Here is a 20,159-nt window from a genome sequence, read left to right as displayed (position 1 = left end):
CTATCTGCTTTCTGAGCCCCTTCTCTCTGCTACGAAAGCAGAGCAACATTAGGGAAAGACACTGACCCCAGAACTGCAGCCAAGGGATGCCTAACTATTAGACATAATGAGTCTGTGGGAACTTGTAGGAAGCTGCAGAGATGAGGAGGAAAGGCACTGAAGATCACTTAAGGGATGTGCTTTTAATCTGATTCTAGTCCTGAAGAAAAGACTGGACAGAAGGACTGCCACAGGCAAGAGTCCTAATCCAGATACAGAGCTTTCTCCAAGGAAGGGCTCTCTGCTTTATTTCACACATCTATTTCAGCCACAGCACTCACAGTACTTCCAGTCTTTCCTTTGCTTCTAAACTCTCTCATCAGACTGCCTGAATTATTACTGCTATCTCCCAGGGCCCAAGAACCAAAATGCTTTTGGGACTGGCTCCAACCAATCTCTGAGGCTCAAGGCAGGGAGGAACTTACCTCGGAGCTGTTTCAGTGTTCCCACAACCAGCTGTTCATGAAGCAGTTCCTGAAATGCTGCCATTTACAGGCCAAAATATTAATGTAAACTGGCACCATATTATTTTTCCATATTAAACAGCAACAAGAGAGACAAAGGAAAGTGAAAACAGAAAGAGAAGATCTGGGTTCTTGCTGTCCCTCGGAACATAAATTCCCTCAAGACTGTGCAGAACATATGGCAATTCTGCACCAAGTAGATATATTGAGGGAAGAGAAAAAAGGGCGAACACCTCTTGCATGGTCTATTTCTTTTTATCACCAGTGGCTGCGTATGACTGCACAACTGTGATCTTGGATCACACTGAATTTCAGCTTTTTCCCTTCCATCTGACCAGGAATGAAAGCTGTCCCAGGTGGTCTGTAACATTTTTATTTTTTTTAATACTCTTGTGCTGTAGAATTTTTAATTTCTGTTATTTAAATATGATAATTATGTAGACTGCCCTATCATCTCAGAAAAGTCATAATCAATGTTTCTATCTCCCTATATACATTATCATATGAGGCTCAAGGAACTTTAAATATTATGATTTACAATTTAAAAATATCCCAGACTTTGTCAAAGCCACTTGGGTGCTTAATTTTCCCAACAGAGATGAAATCTCACTCGGGCCGTATGACTGAAGATACAAAATGTGCTTTCCCTTTCAAAAATGTATAAACATCAGCTCCTTTCCCAGGTCTTATGTTATGGCACACAAAGTTTATCTACATCTGTGTTTGCTGTGCAGAATATTAAGAACATTACTTCATGGATGCTCAAATTCTTCTCAGAGATACTGTGCCAACCAGCCTTAATAAAAGGTGAGAGAAAGCGTTTATCTCTTGAAAAGAAGTAATAGCTTGAGCTCAGACCTGAGAAAAAATGGCAAGTCTTATTTTTGAGGCTGAGATTAAATTGCTTATAGGTCCCAACCTGTTGAAGACACTTAACACAAACGAGGTTATCATGAGCAAGAGGAGAGAGAATTGCCTAAAGAAACACCCTCATTTACATGGCATGGGGCAGTCTGGAGCATGATGTCAACTGCTAGTCATTCCTACTATCAGTCTTAGTTACTACCACAATTACTTCTCAGTGTCTTCTTGTCAGTGAAGAAGGAATTTCACTGGAATCAGTTTCCAAAAATGGATTTACTTCTTTATGTTAGGAAACTTGTCAAAGGGAGAAAAGCACTTTGCAGAAAAGATCACCAGTATCCTAGAACACCCTCCAGCTATTGGAGAAATTAAGTGCTTCAGCAGAACTTTGAAAACAATTATAAATTAACCTGGAAGAAAAAAAATTAAAAAAAACTTTGCTATAAACTTCCTACAGACTTTCAGACTTGCATTACATGCATTAGTGCCTTCTCATTTACTATGAGCTTCATTTACAAAATTATGGATACTTTTATTAGAAAAAAAACAGAATAGGAGATGAGTCCAATACAAATAGCAAAAATATTACATAGTAAGTAGTTCAACATTATGGCATCAAGGAAGTACAGTCAGCCTATGTAACATGGAATATGACAAAAAAGGAGATAAGACACTCACATGGCATCTCAAGGTTGCTCAAGGGGAAAAAGACCTTAAAAATACAAACTGTCCAATGGAATAGATTTCACTTTTTCTGTAATGAATTAATTCCTCTTTTCAGTACAAGATGCACAACAGGAATTGGATCCCGATCAATAACAGATTAATTTCCCTTCCCCTTTGCAGTACAAGATGCACAACATGACCTGGAGCCTGATCAACAGACTAGCAAACGCTGACAACCACCTGTCAGCCCACAAGAGAATCATTACACAAACACTAAAAAAAAAGGGTATTTATCAATCATAAAACTCTACCCTAAAACACTGTTTATTTGTTCCCTACTTATTTGACTGTCTATTAACAGGTTATGCAATGAGAGAGTGTTAAGATAATGACTGTTACCATCCCATGTTCTCACTTCTTTTCTAGCAAGGACGGTATTAATTTTCAAGAAAAGGGAAATGGGTGATGTTGTTGTACACCACTGTGTACAGTACAGGTCTCTGCTTAGATCTCCAGACAAAGAAAAATAACAGATTTTCCTGCCTTGATCACATTTGTTTAGTTTGACAAATAAAATTAAAACTCCAGATGGAGTATTTTGAGACAAAAATATGTATTTATAAAATAATTAGCAATCTAATGACACGGATTTGGTATTTGAAGAGTTATTATGACTTTTCAGTACCCACAGATATCTTAAGAATTCCCAGACATGTAAATATTATTTCTTATCTTCAAACCCTTGAGAAACTGGACTCTAGACTGAAAACAGTAAATAAGCAACAACATATGAACTTAGTTTTGTGGGTCAAATTTACAGGGAAAGCGGCCTAGTTGTTTGAATCAATCTCAGCAAGTGGATTCTTATATATACAACCTTTGTCTTGATCCAGACATAAGGCATGGTAACATATGAATAAAACACCAGATATGGAAAAAGTTTACAAAACACAGTACTAGCAAAACAAGTGAATGATCTAGGTCACTTATATTTATTGACCCAATATACTCCTGTCAATGTGACTAAGCTTTGCCCATATCAGATCAAATATGATTCATTTCCACTGCAAGTAAACAAACAATAACTGAATAATAATAATTAAAAAAAATCACAACAACAACAAAAAACAAACAAAAAAAAAAACCACCACCAAAATACAGCAAGTAGATCACAGATTGAATATTAAATACATGGTGTGTGAGGGGGGATATGGTGAAGAGCAGCAGTTGCCAAAGATTTCATCAGGAACTGTTGAGAAAGCCTTGCCTAAATTCATCTTGGCTGAGACACCCATGCCATAAAGCAGTCAAGTGTCTGAAAACCTCCACTCCTTGCTTTTTGATCCACCCCTCCTGGGACCATGTGATGCACCATACGTGTTACAACAGGACTACTGATGCATTTAGCTTTAAAAACTCAAGTTCCCCAAAGATAAAGATAATTAACCTACAAGATGTGTTTCATACAGTCAAGCTTGCAATTCTGCAAGCAGTTCAAAATGCACGTAACGTCAGGAACTTGCTGGTCGGTTTGAAGAGAAAGAAAACACATTCCTAAGTTAAGCAGACACATCATATTACAAAAACAGATTTCTAAAAGAGAAAACAGAAAAATACATTATGCAAAACTTTGGCAAGGAGATGTTTTATGCGTACAAGCTTCCTGCTAGCTGTGCTGGGGGCAGAGGGCTAGAAAGCCTAGCTCCATTGCTGACATCCCACCCTGTGATCCCGTTGCTGAGCGTACCAAGGCTTGTGGTAAGAACATCGAGCGCTTTTAACTCCACTTTCTTGGATGGAAGGTTTCCTACAGCCCTGTTCAATCTGTTAAAAACACTCCTAATTTCCAGCTTAAACGTATTCACGACCAATGTACCCCATTTGTTCCTCTGCCAAAGCTGTCCTTTGGCTCAAATCTCTCTTTTCTCCCTCTGTGATTTTTACGTCCTAAAGTATTTATAGGCAACAATCATACTCCTTCACAGTCTTAATTTTACTTAGCTAAACAAGCCAAACTCTTCTTGCCTGACAAGTCTTAAAGGATTCATTGAAATATATACAAACAAAAGAATAGGCGCAAGGGTAAAAAGAACAGCTAGCATCACACTATAAATGTTTCCAAATGTTTAAACAAATAACAGCCACGTTTGTAACAGCTTTTTTTCCCCCTTTGTAAAGACTTCACACAGACTGCAAGAGCTGTTAGCTTTAGCCCTAGGGAAAGATTAATGGAGAACTCAACTCTATCCACAAGATGACTTATACCCTTTTGTGTGTAGATACTCCAGCAAAGAAGAGCTTTCTATATTTTATTAGATAAAACAGGCTAAAATACAGGTTGAGAAGCTTCTAAAATCTTGTAGAGGGTTTTGAGGATTTATCCCCGGGCATAACTAGAGATGGGGGCCTGACTACAGCTGACATGCAGCCAGCCAGCACTGCTGCCGACCACAGCTGCCGCTGCTAGAGGAACAGTGCCGAGCCCAGGCAGAGGCAGCCCGGCCATCAGGGCGGACAGTACCAGCCTCTCCAGGTTCTCTCGCACCAGTTCTGCTCCACGGACTAGGACAGGGATGGCACATGTAGCTTTCTTCTTGATTTTGACCTTTTTCTACAGGTCATTAGTGCAGGTGACCCAGCAACTACTATCGGTGGGCAAGCCCTCTGCAGAAGACTCATTCCTCCCTCTTTTCTGCTACCTGAGGGCTACAAACCCACTTTATATTTTAGATCTACTTTGGAAATAAATTTTCAGTGTTGTCCCATGTAGTTTTAAGGAAATTAAGCCACTGCTTAGTAACACAGCTCCCTGTGATGACTCAGCAGCTCGCTTCAAAAGCAGACCAAATTTCTGCTCCGACACTCTGAAATCCCCGTCTCACAACTCCTCGTGCACAAAAAGCAATTTGGAAGTTCAGTCTCTGTCACTGACCTGACCTTCCCCCATGCACAGTGAGGGTTTTTTTTCTGCCGAGAAACTTATCATCCAGTACATCATTAGAGCTTTCAACATTAAAAAATATAGAGCCTCAAGCTATTCTAGCTAAAGAACACTCAGGTGGCTTTTCAATTCACCAGATAGCTTTAATACTGGCTATATAAGTGGATAGTGTGTAATCTTATTCAACGGCAGTTAAAAGGGAAAAGCAAAAAAAAAATAAAATCCATGGTCTAGCAGTGGAATCTATTAGCCTCAGAGTCATCTCCAAAGCAATGCGAAGAGCCACAGGTAGAGCAGAGCAGAGCAGAGGAGCCCACCGCAGCCAGCTGGCGAGCGTTGCCCCTGCAGGCAACACCCAGAACCTTTTCAGCTGCATCATCTGAAACATGCTTATGTTTAAAAAGATTTTAAAATAACTCATCGGTGGAAACGATTTTAAGAGGTTGTATATTTTTACGACGCACTTTAGCGCATCATAAGAGAAGCATCGTTTTAAATGCAAACAGACATGCACTTTGGGGGGGGGGGGGGAGACAGGTTTGAGACAGCAATGCTTTGCTGCCCCTGTATTTCTGCAGCAGACAGCAAGAATCATGTCCTGCTGAGGACAAAAAGGAACTTCTGACATCTTACAGCCATGCTGCTTCACATACCTCAATATTTACCACTTGCTTTCTTAAGGAATGTAAATTAAATTAATAAACCACTCATTAGTAATTGGCTGTTAAATAAACTAGAACTGTCAGTTAATCAAACAGTCCAGAAATGCAAAATTCACTGCAAAGATAAAAGCTGAGAGAAGAAATGGGGAAGGAACGCTGAACTGGGACATGGCTGTGTTACATGAACCAGAGAACTGCTAGCATTTTAGATGCTGCAGTTCTCACCAGCAGCTTGTGGTTTACTGTCAAGCAGCGGGGAAGAAAGAGAAATGGGAGACAATAAAATGCTGCCACACTATATTTTCAAATACATCTTCACATGCGGCTTTCTCTTTTTAATATAATTTCTTAACTCCTTGCTTTGGCAAAAGACAAACAAAAGTCACACAAATGATGGTCCATTTGCTTCTTCTCATTCTCACAACAAGTTTGAACACTTCTACTTATAAATGAAATTGTGAATAAAAAAAAAAAAGACAAAATAAAAAATAAAATATAAAAATGACAATTCTTATCTGTCCTTTACCAGACTTTAAAAAGAAGGATAAAGGCAAGAATCCCCAGTGACTCTGGGGCAAAATTACTTAGGAAATGCCCCCCCCGAATTTATTTTATGACAACAATAAGTACTATTTTTACTGGGAAGATGTAAGACTGGATGTGCTTGTAGAGCACTACAACTATGTACAATCCATCATATGTGAATTTCTAAGATGTATTTCTTCGTAGCATCCTTTTAAGTGAACCTGATGTTGTGAAGCAGTACAATGGGAGCAGACACTTGCACATATATACTGATAATCTGACAAGTGGTCCTAATAAAGCTAAATTTAATACTAAATTTCAATTTAGTTCAGAATTTGGGTTTTCCTAGTATCAACCTAGATTCAGGAGAATGCTACTAGATACTTGGAAAATTCATGAAAATAATAAATATTATTGAATTTTAGAGATTTTCTTATACTTGGATGTCTACTGTATCTGGCTGCTTAATTAAAAATCTGGGCTCTTCCCAGATGATGAAAGAATTTAGATCTGTCCTCACTGAAAATAAGCAAAAGACAAATCTGAAAGTGTTCCACGGTTGATTTCTCCTTCACAATGAAAGCAAGGGCTTCTGCGTCAGAGACAGTTGGTGCCAGTAAATGTGTACAGGCCACCAAATTGGCTGTCATTATGTAAAAAGCGTATACAAGAGTACTTATATAGATCTGAGCAAGACAGCTTAAATCCATGCAAATACATTTTTGCAGTTACTGGATAAGCAAGGTGTTGATGAAAGCTTTCTCCAGCAAATCCCCTCTAAGAACAGGGATTAAAATTTACCACATTTGAACTTCAAAAAATAAAAACTGCCCAAATTTCAAAAACTGTCCTCAGATCCCAGATGCTACGGACATGGAACAATTTGTGAAGGCTTAAGAGAGCACTTCTACAGATATTTATAACATTGAACTAAACAGGCACTTATGTTCTTTGTTGCTGAAACTCCTATTCAAACTGAGATGCACTCGCTGAGCAGCATTTTAAGCTCAAGGTCAACTCTTGCCGCATTCTATTTATATATTTATATGTGAAACATGTTTTGGGATCCAGATTGCTACCTTGCTCCCAAAGGTCTGCTGTTTCAAAGTCTTTACATAAAGAGAGCAGATCTGAAAAACAAGAAGATACCCCACAGCCTTCTTCCAACAACTAACTCAACCAAACATATGGAATGACTTGTCAAAATAATATTTTGAGAAATAGGTTATCAGGGGCCTCGGGTCCATTCCATATGGTCTGAAGTTCTCCAAGCCCCCTGACCACATCATGCTACTTTGTCCTTTTCTTCTATAAAGGGATACAATCCTTAACAGAAGTAGTGTTGTTCAGGTCACAGGGATTCAGAAGCAAATAAAATTTCATTTATATGTTTAGAATACTGTAAAATGTAAAAGCAGGGCAAAATCACTCACACAGCAGAGCTCAGAATCCAAAGAAATAATATTGTACCAAAGGAAAGATTTTTTTCTTCCTCTTTAAAGCACAGATGTTCTTCTAAATAAAGCGGAGGCTTTCCCTTTGCAGCCTTTGTGATTATCAATCTTTGGTTATTTTATAATATAAGGTTGCCTAAGACCTCAGCAGGGAGAAAAATACACATCGCTTTATTTCCTCTGTAGCAAGAACAAAACAACTGTGAAAGCAAAGAATGTTCCAAAAGAGCAAATAATAACCCGGCTGAAGGAAGTCTACAAACTTATTCATTCAAAAATAATTCCACAGATGGATAAGCATTTAATTTTCTGAAGTGAGAATAAAACAGCATCTCTCTTCTCAGGAAGATGGAATAAGTTTTTGTCTGCCTATTTATACACAGTACATAAATGCATGCCCAGAGAATGCTGCAAGTACTGTAAAAAGAAATCTAGGGGGAAGTTATTACTCAGGGCTCTTTGTTAGTATTTCTGCAGTACGGGTAGTGTCAGCATTGTTATAAACAAATTGTTAGTCGTACCTTGACCAGTACAAATGCTGCTTGCATTAATGTACTTATGATTTCCTTTCTGCTGCTCCCAGATAAGAGAGGAGTTTAAGAGCATGATGTCTTTTCGATCTTGCATTGACTTCTTACCCTCTCAGAAAAGCGCTGGGTCATTGTTTTCAGCTGTATGGACAGTAAACAGCCTTTTCTACAGATGACAAGGACTCATTGCTTCACTAGTGAAAAACAGAAGCTTATTTCTACAGGTTGTTCCTGTCTCCCAGCTCACCCAAAACTTTGCATTTCATGCTGCTGCTTATTTGAAATTTCTATTATCATAATATGACACTAGGATGTCACAACAGAATTACAGTTAATAAGGGAAATTAGGGAGAAGAAATGAGAGATAAAATGAGAATATGATATACTTCCTTCCTTGTCTAAGACGTGAATTTAGTTCTTTCTGACATATAAGTGACATCTATCTTGTTTTATGTTGTAAAAAGAAATAAATTCACCCCTACATTTGCAAACGTGCAGCCAGTTTCAAAGATGTCCTTAGGTTACCAGTTTGAAATTAATTGGCAATGTGTGATTAGGCAGAACACAGCGACATTGTTTAGTCTTAAGCAACCCATTAATTTGATTTGCCCTGGAAACAACAATAACAATATGATTTTACTATCTGGATGGTAACGGGCTGTGTTGTTAGTGCAGAACTGTCGAACACGAGAGCAAGTGAAACAATAAGAAAATGTTTTGGGGTGCACTTTGCAACAAAACATTGTCTCTTGCTGTCTCTCAGACACAAAATCTCCTGAAACTTCTTATATATACGTAGGGTGAAGAATGAATCACTCTGCTTAGACGTGCACAAAATGCATTTAGATACAGATTAAATTTATATTAAAAAATATAAAATATATTATAAAAACAGAAGCAAAGATGGGAAGAGCTAGTTGTATGCTGGTACCTGGCAACCTGAATTTTCCGTAAGGGATGCCCATTAGCCTACATACCTGAGCAAGTTTTGCCTTATTCTGCTCTGGGACTTCTGTCCAGTTTGGGAGTTTTGGTATTCTGTAAACTCAGTGCATCCACACCTATCTTCAATGAAATAAAATACTACATGAATAAATCCCACACAGTATAAAAAGCAACTGATGACCACTCTACACAGATACTGAAAACAGTGAGTGCAACCTAATTGACCTCTCTTCTCTCCCTTTCTTTCTTTCAAAAGTAATTACAAAGAAGAGATTTAGGTGTGCAATACCATTTGGCTATTCAGGAGACAAAGAATTTTAAAACATAGACCAAACTTAAGACAATAAAATGTGTTTTATGTGGAACCACAAGATCTCTGAAAATACTCAAAATACAAGCAGCTTTTAGAAATAAACTAAATCTCCCTCTCCTGCTGCCTTCCAAAGCCTTAACCAAAAACAAAACAAACAAAAAACCCCCACAAAACCTGAAGGGATATATAAAAATAAAAATACAACTGAAGCATTTTTGACATTTCTCTATCACTCTCAAAAATAGTAATAATCCTGAGCTATTGAAGTTGCTGAAAGAAAATAAAAATCAATGCATTTTCACTTAGTGCTTTTGAAAAGGATTACTTGGTATTTCAGCAAAATGCTTTAATGCAGCTTTGTAACAGAGCCCACCATAACTTACAAATAAAGCTCTTCACACTCCGGCATTTCACTGCGTGTTGCTGCACGCCAGCGCTCGATACCTGGAGGGGTGCGTGGGCAAGGCCCAGCAGGCAGAGACACGAGGAACCCACAGCACCTCGGCTGCTGTGCTCAGGTCAGGCACAGGCACGGGGACGTGCTGCTGGGAGGAAGCAGTTACTGGTACCAGTATCGCATCCAGGTTCTGTAATCTACTGGTACCAGTACCACGTCCGGGCTACGTAACCTACAGTGTTCTGGGGCTCCACAGCACAGGGACTTTAGATGAGGATTTTATACATTTAATAAAGCAACGTTATTTCAAACAACCTGGAAATTGCCTTGGGCTGGTGTTTTCCTTGCTTACCCCTTAGCCTCAATTCAGCAAGCAACAATGCACAAATGGAGGATGGTGTGCTTTCTTTGTTTTTGTTTTCAGCTTTTAACGTAAATAGAACAATTTACAAGCCTTAACTTTAGCGTGCACCCAAATGTTTGGAAGTGTTAGCTTTCAAGCCAACTGCATTTCCCATTTTTTTGTCTGGTCATAACTTTTAGGCTTATAACTATGATCAGACTTAAAATGACCAAATAGCTGACAGACATTAAGAATCTCCTGTAAATCATTGTGAACTATGCAAAACAACCTTTGAAAGGGGTAAGTGGTTGATCTTTCCCTTAATACAGGCAGGGTAGATATAAAATTGTATATTTTACAACGAACCACAGGTATTGCCCAAAACAATTAATATCGATAACCAATGCAAAAGACACGAAAAAAAGATAGGATCTTGCAAACAAATCTATTTTTCTTAGCTCAAATGGGAGAACCAGAACCACCAAAAAACGCTTTAAAACAACTGGTTTAAAATGCCATTTTTTTCCCCATTGTTTCTGATTCCTCTCTATGCATACAAATACAGAAAATATAAAACCCAGCAAAAAAGGAAAGTGGAACATTTAAAAAAGCTGATTTAATTCTGCACTAAACCTTCATTCCTACCATTAAAAAGTACAATTTATTACCACTGGAAAGCATAAGAAGTAGAAAGTGCTCTTGAAAAATAATAACTGCTTCTACCAGCACACCAGAGACCTCTACAGAAGATGTAGGAACCATTATCTCCATTTTACATGCGGTGAAAATGAGGCAAGGACAAACATTACTGAAACGAGGCTGCAGCAGGTAGAAGTCTGACTTGTTCATTACAACCTTTCCAACATTTTAGGATATACTCAAATATACGATGGAGAACTTTTTTCTTTCTACTTTCCAACTGGAAGAAGAAGATGCTATACAATATCCATGGGAATCTTGCAAGCTCTGAAGCCATTTTGACATCTCATATTCCCTTTGCAGCTCTGTTCTTGGTTGAAAGATTTGTTAATGGGATATGGCAATCAAAACTAAATTCTATTGCAAATTTTCAGACAACAGTGACTGGGCAGTTATTCACAGCATCTCTGGTCAACAGCTGACAGGATGTGGAGAAAAAGACAGAGTATTCTCCCTGGTTTTATCATTGGCAATGCCAGTACAAGAATAAAACAGGCAATTTGCATTTCTCAGCATTATTGTTTCAAGCTGCCTGCAGACTCTGGCACGTCATCACACCAATTTAAATGAGCTTCTGCTATTGGATCAAGCATTACAAATGAACGTCTAAACCCTTGCTCGTAACGTATGTTAAGGCCACTCAAACAGCAGGTTACAGTCTAGAATTAAAAATCTGCTTTCCTGCTCCTCAGTCTCTACAGTAATTTTCTGCCATGTCTTTCTTCTGTACTTTTTTGAAGGGATCAAATGTATATATACAACATACTTCAAAATAAAAGGCCATAATGAAGAAGTGTGAAACACTGCAGAACATAAATGTGGCAGGCGTGCAGTTCTGCCGACAACAAGAACTTGACTTCATGGCCTACCCTGCCCTGAGACTGAGCCAGTAATGGTGCCTGGCGCAGGAGAACTGCTGTTCTCTTCTCGGGCATTTGAGCCGAGTCCTTCCAAGATGCAAACTATCAGCTCTTTCCCTTCCCAGTTTTCCTACAAACAAAGCAGCAGTCAGCATCAAACACTCCAAGTTGACTCCTGGCTGCTAGTTACTTCCACGGAGCAGCTGGAGGAGTCTCAACCCCTGACAGGAACATGGGCTGGCGGTGCCAAAAGGCCAAATTGAGGCCTGGAGCACACCAGCAGGCTCGGCAGCTTCCTCCTGGCTGTTGCTGCCTGAGGTTGAGGTCAGCTCTGATACAGAACAGCTGTGTAACCTCAGATCAAAGTGCTGGAAAAACAGCTCAGCTGAGAGAGCTGCAGCAGACCAAGTTGTGAGAAGTTACACCCAGGGCCTCCACGACTTGGGAGCTGCATTTAAGCTTGGGACTTTGCCTGAGTGACCTGGTCACCAAATCTAGTGATTTTACGTTTATTTTATGTCACTCATTGTAATTGATGATAGCCTACCAACCTACCAACCAAAATGGCAAAATGAGATGCTGGGGAAACTGCTGTTGCTTTGCTTATCTTTTGAGTGCTTCACTGTCAGCAGCTGGATGAGCACACTGGATATAACGGTTTACATGGGTAGGGCCACCGGTATAACTGTGGTGAACTGCGTATACTAGTAGCACTACATGATTCAAAGATAATTTATATGAGGGAAGTCTCCTGGGTTGAAATTCAGATTTTTCATTTGCACATTGAAATGGCTTCTGAGGATGTAACTTAGGATGAGTTGGTTTCTCCCTAATCACTCGCTTACCACAACCAAAAGTTGGAACTGGGACAAGAGTACTTAGAGAGCTTAAACGACAGATGTCATCCCATTTCTGAGAGGATGTTAAGGGATATTTGAGAAGGGATATGACTATCTCTTTAGAAAGAATGAAAAATAAATTGAATTTTCTCTCAGTAACCTTTATGAAACACAGTTTCCCATTTGTCTGTGGTGACAGATTCCTGTATTTCCCAGAGGAAAGTAATTTTCCTTGAGGAAGGGGAGGCGAAAGAGAAGATGAATCAAAATGTTTTGATTCTTTTAGTTCTTTCAAGAACCATTTTCTAAGGAAACAATTTGATGAATTCATCTGTATGACCCCTTTCCCAGGGGTCTTGTAACTACAGATGTATCCACAAGCAGGGATTAAGTCCCACAGGCCACTTGAAAGAAAAGAGACACAGTAAGTATGGTACTAGTTAATACATTAGTCTTTGGCATATCTCTGAAGACATGATTCAGCAATCCATCAACAAACTATTCCTTCCAAGGCAGAAACATTAATATGAGTTTGATCTGGATGATCTCCAGACATCTCCAGCCATTTTTCTGACTACTGAGTATTTCTCTGACCACTGACAGAGCTCACGCTGAGCTGTCTCACTGAACATACGTGTATACAGCTACATATATATGGTCAGTTTTAGGCATTTTACTTTTTAATCAACCTGATCAATGACTATGAGAAACTGAGAGTAAGCAACACCCTGAATGTGGGGTATGCATAGAATAAGCTGTGCAGTTTCATAAGAACACCTCCCCTCCATGAGTGCCCCTGATTTAAGGGGAAGAGATATATTATTAACCTGCAAACTTTTATAATGAAGGCTAGAATTCTCAGCCCTTCTTATAACATTACATAAAAGGCATCCAAAGATGAAAGGGCACGTTCAGCAAAGCACAAATATATGTTAGCGCTATTTGATGATCAGCTTCAGGTTAAACCTGCCTTGAGACTGGAGATTAATAGTGATAGCTTCTTTTAATGACTGTAGAAATGCCACAGTGCCTGCCAATAACAACTTGAGCAATGAACAGGTTGCTATAGAATGTATTGTTTATGCACCACTGACTGCAATCTCTATACCGAAAATTTAATAGACCCTTTTTTCCCTCTCAGCAAGCTTATGTGGTTGGGGATTTAGAACTGCATTATTCCTTATGACCTGACTTATTTATCATGCCAATCATCGTGATGATGTGTCAAAATTATCACAATTCTGAAGCTTTCCCTTTATCATCATTTTGAGAGTGTTCTTCCTCAGCATTATAAGCACATATGACAGAAGAGACATCAGAGGCAGAGATTCATGCATGGCTCTAACAAAATCACAGGGTTAAATAGCTACTTCTAGAGCCAAAGCACCATGGAATAACTTCTTTCATTTTTCTAATTCAGTTCCTTGTAATAGCAGCTAGACACAGCTGCAACTGTAATTAAGGAGAAAAGATAGGGAATAAAACTGCACAGAGTCAATTGCCAAAGGTCAAATTTGGATACTGGAATTTGCAGGTCCTGACCCACCTAACAGCATGCAGTTGGCCTTCTGATACCACCAGTCAGGTTTAAAATTACAACTTTTGTGATTAGTAAGACTGAAGAATTAGACAAGCACGTTACTTACTGGTGAGATTGTCCTTCCCCATCTAAACAAACAGCTTTGCCGGGGGGTCAAGGTAGGGAAAGGAAAACAATGTAGATGGAGGAGTAAGAATTTACTGAAACAGAAGTTACAGCCAAGCATGTATTCAAGGTCACAATCACGTTCATGAAGGTGACTGGCTCAGCAGTTCAGGTGCAGCATTCCTCAGAATAGGTTTCTGAGCAAAATACTGGACTGCATCAGCACCAGGTTACTGACTCAGAGAAATTAAAGGATGAGAAATAGTTAACTACAGGAGTTCTGTCAGAGGTACAACATATATTCTTTTGGTTCAATTTTTCTAGAGCCTGAGGTCTGAAAAAGATGGAAGCCTCCTTGAAAGGGTCTGGACAGCATTCTAAATTTCATGTACCATAAGTTTCTCTCAGTCACAGAAGATTAATTCACCATTTATTCTGTAGGCTAGCAAGAACACGGAAAGCAGATAGTGCGTGCTGTCCTGGAGGAAGGAGACAGTGAAGCCCTGTTCCCTCTGGGGCTTGTAACTGTGGCTGGAACCATTTTTAAATGCAGTTACAGTCAAAGAGAGTTTTAACAAGTTTGAATGCACACCTAACATTGTTATATCCTGAAATATAGATTGTCTAACTGGTAGCCTGTGTTGCAGCATAATTTTTGCTAGAATAGCTGTCTGAAATGATACTAAACCAAGCTAACTCCAGACACATTGAAAAGTACCTGTCAAGTGCAGTTCCGGCAGCATCACCACGAAGCCTATTTGAAGTGTCCAACCTATGGATCAGCAAAAATATGTAGCTTAACGCAGACTAATAAAATAGAAATAGGCTGTTCTGTGGAAACCCTAATGGAGCTGCAGAACACTTACTGCTGAATTACAAAGGTGAGTGTGTCTCAGGGGACCCTAGAATCAATAAAAAGGAAATGACACAGCCCTCCACCAGGTAGAGTTAAGGCAGACAGGTCCACAAAATGAACTGACAACAGCCTGCAAGAACTGCTTACTTAGGAGGCATAAAGCTGTAGAAGCAGTTATTCATTGGAGGGAGTAAGCAACACCTGATGATAACTCAGAATTAACTATAAGCAAGCAATCCTAAGCAAGCTCCTCAAAACTATTTATTCTTACAGAAGTTAAGATTTTGGTTGGAATAAAATTAAGATTTCACTATTTAATATATCTAAAGCATTTGCCGATACTTTGGTGTGGTTGCTTCAGAAAATAGATTAGAGAGTAAAGGCATTCTCACGTTGGAGATTCACTAGACTTTTAAGAGTCACAATCAACCCATTCTTATCTCAGGGAAATCCATCTCGCTAGGACTTTTCTTTGAACATACAGAACTGGAAACATCCAAAAATAACCAAAACTGACCTGACACCAATTCGTCTACCACATCTGCCCACCTGAGCACTAATAAAACATTTCATGTAGTCATTATTTTAGCATCTATTAACGGGAATCTTGGAACTGCATTTCCAATCCCCACTTAAAAGATAGACTTTTCAAACCTGTACTCACAAAACAATTTTCGTTCTCATGTGCAGACACGGACCCTGGTACATAAGCCAAGATTTGTGCTGTGCCTGTATACAGGTTTAAAACTGCACTTCTAAATATAGACATAGTGGGTCAGATCCTCAGGCAGAATATTTTGGTACAGATTCATTTCATTTGGGAGACAAATTTATTTATCTTAGGATTTGGTGCATATCTGTATCTGTATATAAATGCACTCATGCAGACTGCATCTCACAAAGAAATGCTCTCATCCAGAAGTGAAGAAATGGTTTGCTGAATGAGTAACACTTGGCAGAAAACAAGATTTATTTGGAATGTGATTTGAGAAGAAACTGATTAGCACTGCTGCTTGTTGGAGTTTTCAGGCTAAAACCACAAGTGCATGCTTCACCAGAGAGGAATTCCCATGGGGAAAAGCTGGTGAAGACCCAACAAAGTTGCTCCAGAAAGGGTCACGTTTGGAATGTGACAGCAGGAATCATTAAAGTCAGGGCACAGTACCACAGGTCTTATGTTAAGGTATAAATCCGACTTCCAACCACAGGTTCATGGGTTACAATGAAATAAAAATGAAGTCAAAACAGTTGAAAGGAGATCAGACTAGATCTGCTCACTGCATTTATCTGTTCTCCTATGGACAAAAGAGTTTGAGAATCACTGTTGCAATTATATTAACTATATATATACAAACTTCATATGCATATGTCAAACTAAAGGGTACATTCCAGAGTTCATATTATACCATTATTTTGTGGCTAAGAAAGTATCAGCCAGCTGAACAACTGAAGAAATGTGTTTTAACCTGCCCAATGGCACCACTCAAAACCTTCATTCTCTTTCTTTTCTTTTGGAGATCTTCACTAATTTGTCAACAAGCCTTAATATTGCTAAGGTAGTAACTGTAACTGTGATAGCATTAAGATCAATCTTCCTTGCTGGTGCCATGATTACCTTTCATTCATCCCCTGAGACAGCTCTCTAAGGAGTAAATGTTTGCAACACAAATTCTATTACCATACATTTGTGTTGTCTTTGTCAAAAAGAGCAGCTGGAAAATTAACTTCTAACAGACCTCAATTTTCTTTTAAAAATTGATTTTTGTGAATGAAAACTGTAGTCTTACTATTCCAATACCTTGACTGAGAACTGATAAAGTTAAACTTCTGTCTACACCTACTTAAACAAAAGGAGGTAAAAATCAGCCAAAGTCTTACAACAATAGAATCTGTAGCATAAATTTCATGTAATTAGTTTCTTGTCATTGGAGGGTCCTCAAATCTACTTTGGTGTCTCTTGATCTATTCCTATGACACATTCCAAATTAATCACTTAAAGACTGAAGTAGTTTGATGGTGTGCTCACTGCAGGATATTTCAGCAAAGTATGATGACCTGTTATATACAGAAGGTCAAATCAGATTATTGCATATGTTCATATAGCTTCAAAATAAGAAATTTGTCATCAAAAGGAATGCCCCAATATCTCTGGAAACACTTCCAATAAACGCACCTTTTAGTGTCACAATCATTTAGAGCTAGACTGAGCAACAAAAGCAAGTAGCAGGGAGGATACCAGAGCTGCCTCTCCAATTTGCAGCCCATTCCAAGTCTGAAGCGTACACTGGAACTGCACAGGGAATGCCCCTGAATGCCTGTGCTGTGGCTGCAGGTATACCCACACCAAAGGAAACTCAATTATCTTTGCTCTGCCCCTGTAGTGTTCATACGGGCAAGTAATTTGGGTCATACTCCTCAGGAATTTCCAAATAAAATATCCTCTCAATATGAGCTCAAATGACAACAGAAGTGTGGAAGTATTTCATGGGATGAAAATAATATATAGAAAATTGATGAAACCAAAAAAACTTGACATCTTCCTTAACATCACAGTCAGGCTGAATTTGGTTTCATGGTGGTTTAAACAATAGGAACCCACTTTAAAAAAAATGATATCATCTTGAGCAACTTAAATCTACAAAAGTGAAGAAATTAGCCAATCCAATTGTATGGATCATTTCTCAACGTTCCATTTAGCTTTTAATTACCCAACAGACTGTAATAGCTCCTTTGGAGCTGTTACACTCCATCGTGTCAATTTGGCGGCTACAAATGCACAGCACAGAGTCCTCAAGCTAAAAATCGTTATGAAATTATTGTTGAAAAAGATTGTTGGGCATGTGCAATAGCTAGCTTTTGAACTTCTATGTTTTACAATTTCTCTTTTTTTTTATAAATAGCTAGAGCAATTAGATGCTGTTATGAAGCTATTCAAAACCTCTCAGTTTTGAGATCCAAGGCATTTCTTGAGTTATAGAATTGTAAAAATTCAGTTAAATCGGTGAACTTCTGTTTGCAGTCTGTCATAGTCTCATATTTTCTCTTTACTTTTGTACACAATTTATTAAACTCATATTTTTACATAATGTTCCATCAGATAAAACACCAGAAAATATTTTAGAAAGTAAATGCAAGAAATCTGAAAAATATAGGTCTGCGCTCAGAGCTACACAATATCAAGAAATATGTGTGTAAAGATGAACAAAATAAATTCACAGTGTTAAGTAGCACATCTAGCCATTCTTGGACACTAGATTAAAAAGGGAAAGAAAGGCTTTAGGAACATGAGAATGCAAAGATAAAAGAGACTTCATTTCAATCACAAGCCTTAAAAAACAAGGAAATTGTATTGGTGGGATTTGCAGAGAATTTATGGATTTGAAGGAAAGCAAGCTGTATATATATGAGACATTTTCTCACTTGTGCTCTCCAAATCATGGAAATTTCAGCCTAAAGGCACCGAGTAAACTTAAACTGGAACAGAGTCTTGTCAAGGGCATGGACGAGGACTTCATGAAGTCAACAGTTCAAACCAAATAAAACAGACTGTACCCATCTCAAAGATCTTGCAGTGCAAGTATAAGATAAAAGTCCCCCTCCCAAAGATGATACAGCCACATGAGAAAGTAGAAGGAAATTATTCAACTACATTTGACAGCTTATTAACTGCTAGATCATGCTCAAAGTTTCTTGTAGGCATCCCAGCACAGAAATGCTTCCAGAAGGCATTTTGTAGTAATAATGAGGCAGCTCTGCACAATGTTTTTTTTCCTCAGGTATAAGTCAGGAGCAGCACAGGAATGAACACAGGTGTGCCTGTTCAAGAACAGAATGAGAAAGTAACAGGCTGGCAAATGACTGACTGGAGCCAGGAGCTGATGTCTCCTTGCTGCCCTGGGGATAAGAAAGAGGCCATAAACCACCTCAAAAGTGGGGATGGGGAAGACAACTGTGGGACATGAAACATGAGTGTAAACGTCAAAGCAATAGCCAAGAGCAGTGTTCTGAAGTGATACAATCAAGGCAAGACCACATTTCTTTAGAGAAAAAAAAAGACGAGACATTGCAGTAATTGAAATACGAGTTGTTGAGAGCTTGGACAAGAGTTATAGATTTCTTGGAAAGGCTGTATCATCACAGGAGGATTAAGTAAGACAAATTTCTAAATAATAGATGCAACATAAATGTGAGGGTCTAGAAAGATGGCAGAGTAAATAATTCCTAGGCAATGACACCCCCTGGGACAAGCAGCATGTTTATGTTCTCTAGGGAAATTGGAAAAGAATCAGAGGAAGAGGTGTGGCAGGATCTGGAAGAACTGTTATGGCAAGATAAATCTGAGTTGTCAAATGTTGCTGATAAATAGTTGATGCATACCAAAGACATCAAGAGAAAGGGCAAAAAAGATACCCCAAGAAAGCTGAAATTGGGCTAAAGTGGGGGTTTTCTGAAAGAATGATTAGATCGATGAGAAATCAAGTGATGATGTTGTCCAAGCAGCTGAAGCTGTCAAGATTTCAAGGAAGGTATGCACCAAAGCATCAAAGGAGATTAACACCCCTTGTATTATTAGAAGGGGTGTTAAGGCACAATAGCAAAACGTAAAAGATCAGGTGAAGTGTCTCTGCATAGTATCAGCTTTTAAATAAATTTAATAAAAATAAGCATCTTGGAGAAACACTGTTCTTAAAGCATCATAAGACTTACAAAATTCCCCAGTCTTCTTTCAGTGTTTGGGTATTGAGAAAACTAAGAGGATCAGAAAAGGTTAAGAGAAGAAATGTACAGTGACGAAAGACCTTGGAAAGGGCTGAAACACAGGACCACAGTTTTAAAATGGATGCGAAAACAGCTAGCAAATAAAGTATCAGAGGTGAAACAAGACTGAGGTGACATGAAGAAACTTACTGAAACACGTTAATTATACAACACAGAAATTGTTGTGAAAAAAATTAAGGAATTAGAAGTTTTCATTCCTATAGGCCCGTATTTTAGTGACTATTACATGACAATTACTACAAGCAAAGTCAGTTCACCAGAAAACAGATAACACCTTTGTAGGCAGAGAACAATTTGGGCGCCTGTAACTGCTGGAAAAACTTTTTTTTTTTTATAAA

The 20,159-nt window shown here is 38.6% G+C and overlaps 1 protein-coding gene across 4 annotated transcripts in view; it reads right to left on the bottom strand.

Annotated features, from left to right (window-relative positions):
• Positions 1–20,159, bottom strand: part of SDK1 (sidekick cell adhesion molecule 1) — a 394,723-nt gene that overhangs the window by 160,150 nt on the left and 214,414 nt on the right. The gene's annotated exons all lie outside the window — the stretch shown is intronic.

This window comes from Cygnus olor, chromosome 15 (assembly GCF_009769625.2).
Source record: "Cygnus olor isolate bCygOlo1 chromosome 15, bCygOlo1.pri.v2, whole genome shotgun sequence".
NCBI classification, from domain to species: domain Eukaryota; kingdom Metazoa; phylum Chordata; class Aves; order Anseriformes; family Anatidae; genus Cygnus; species Cygnus olor.
This window is presented reverse-complemented; position numbering and strand designations above follow the sequence as displayed.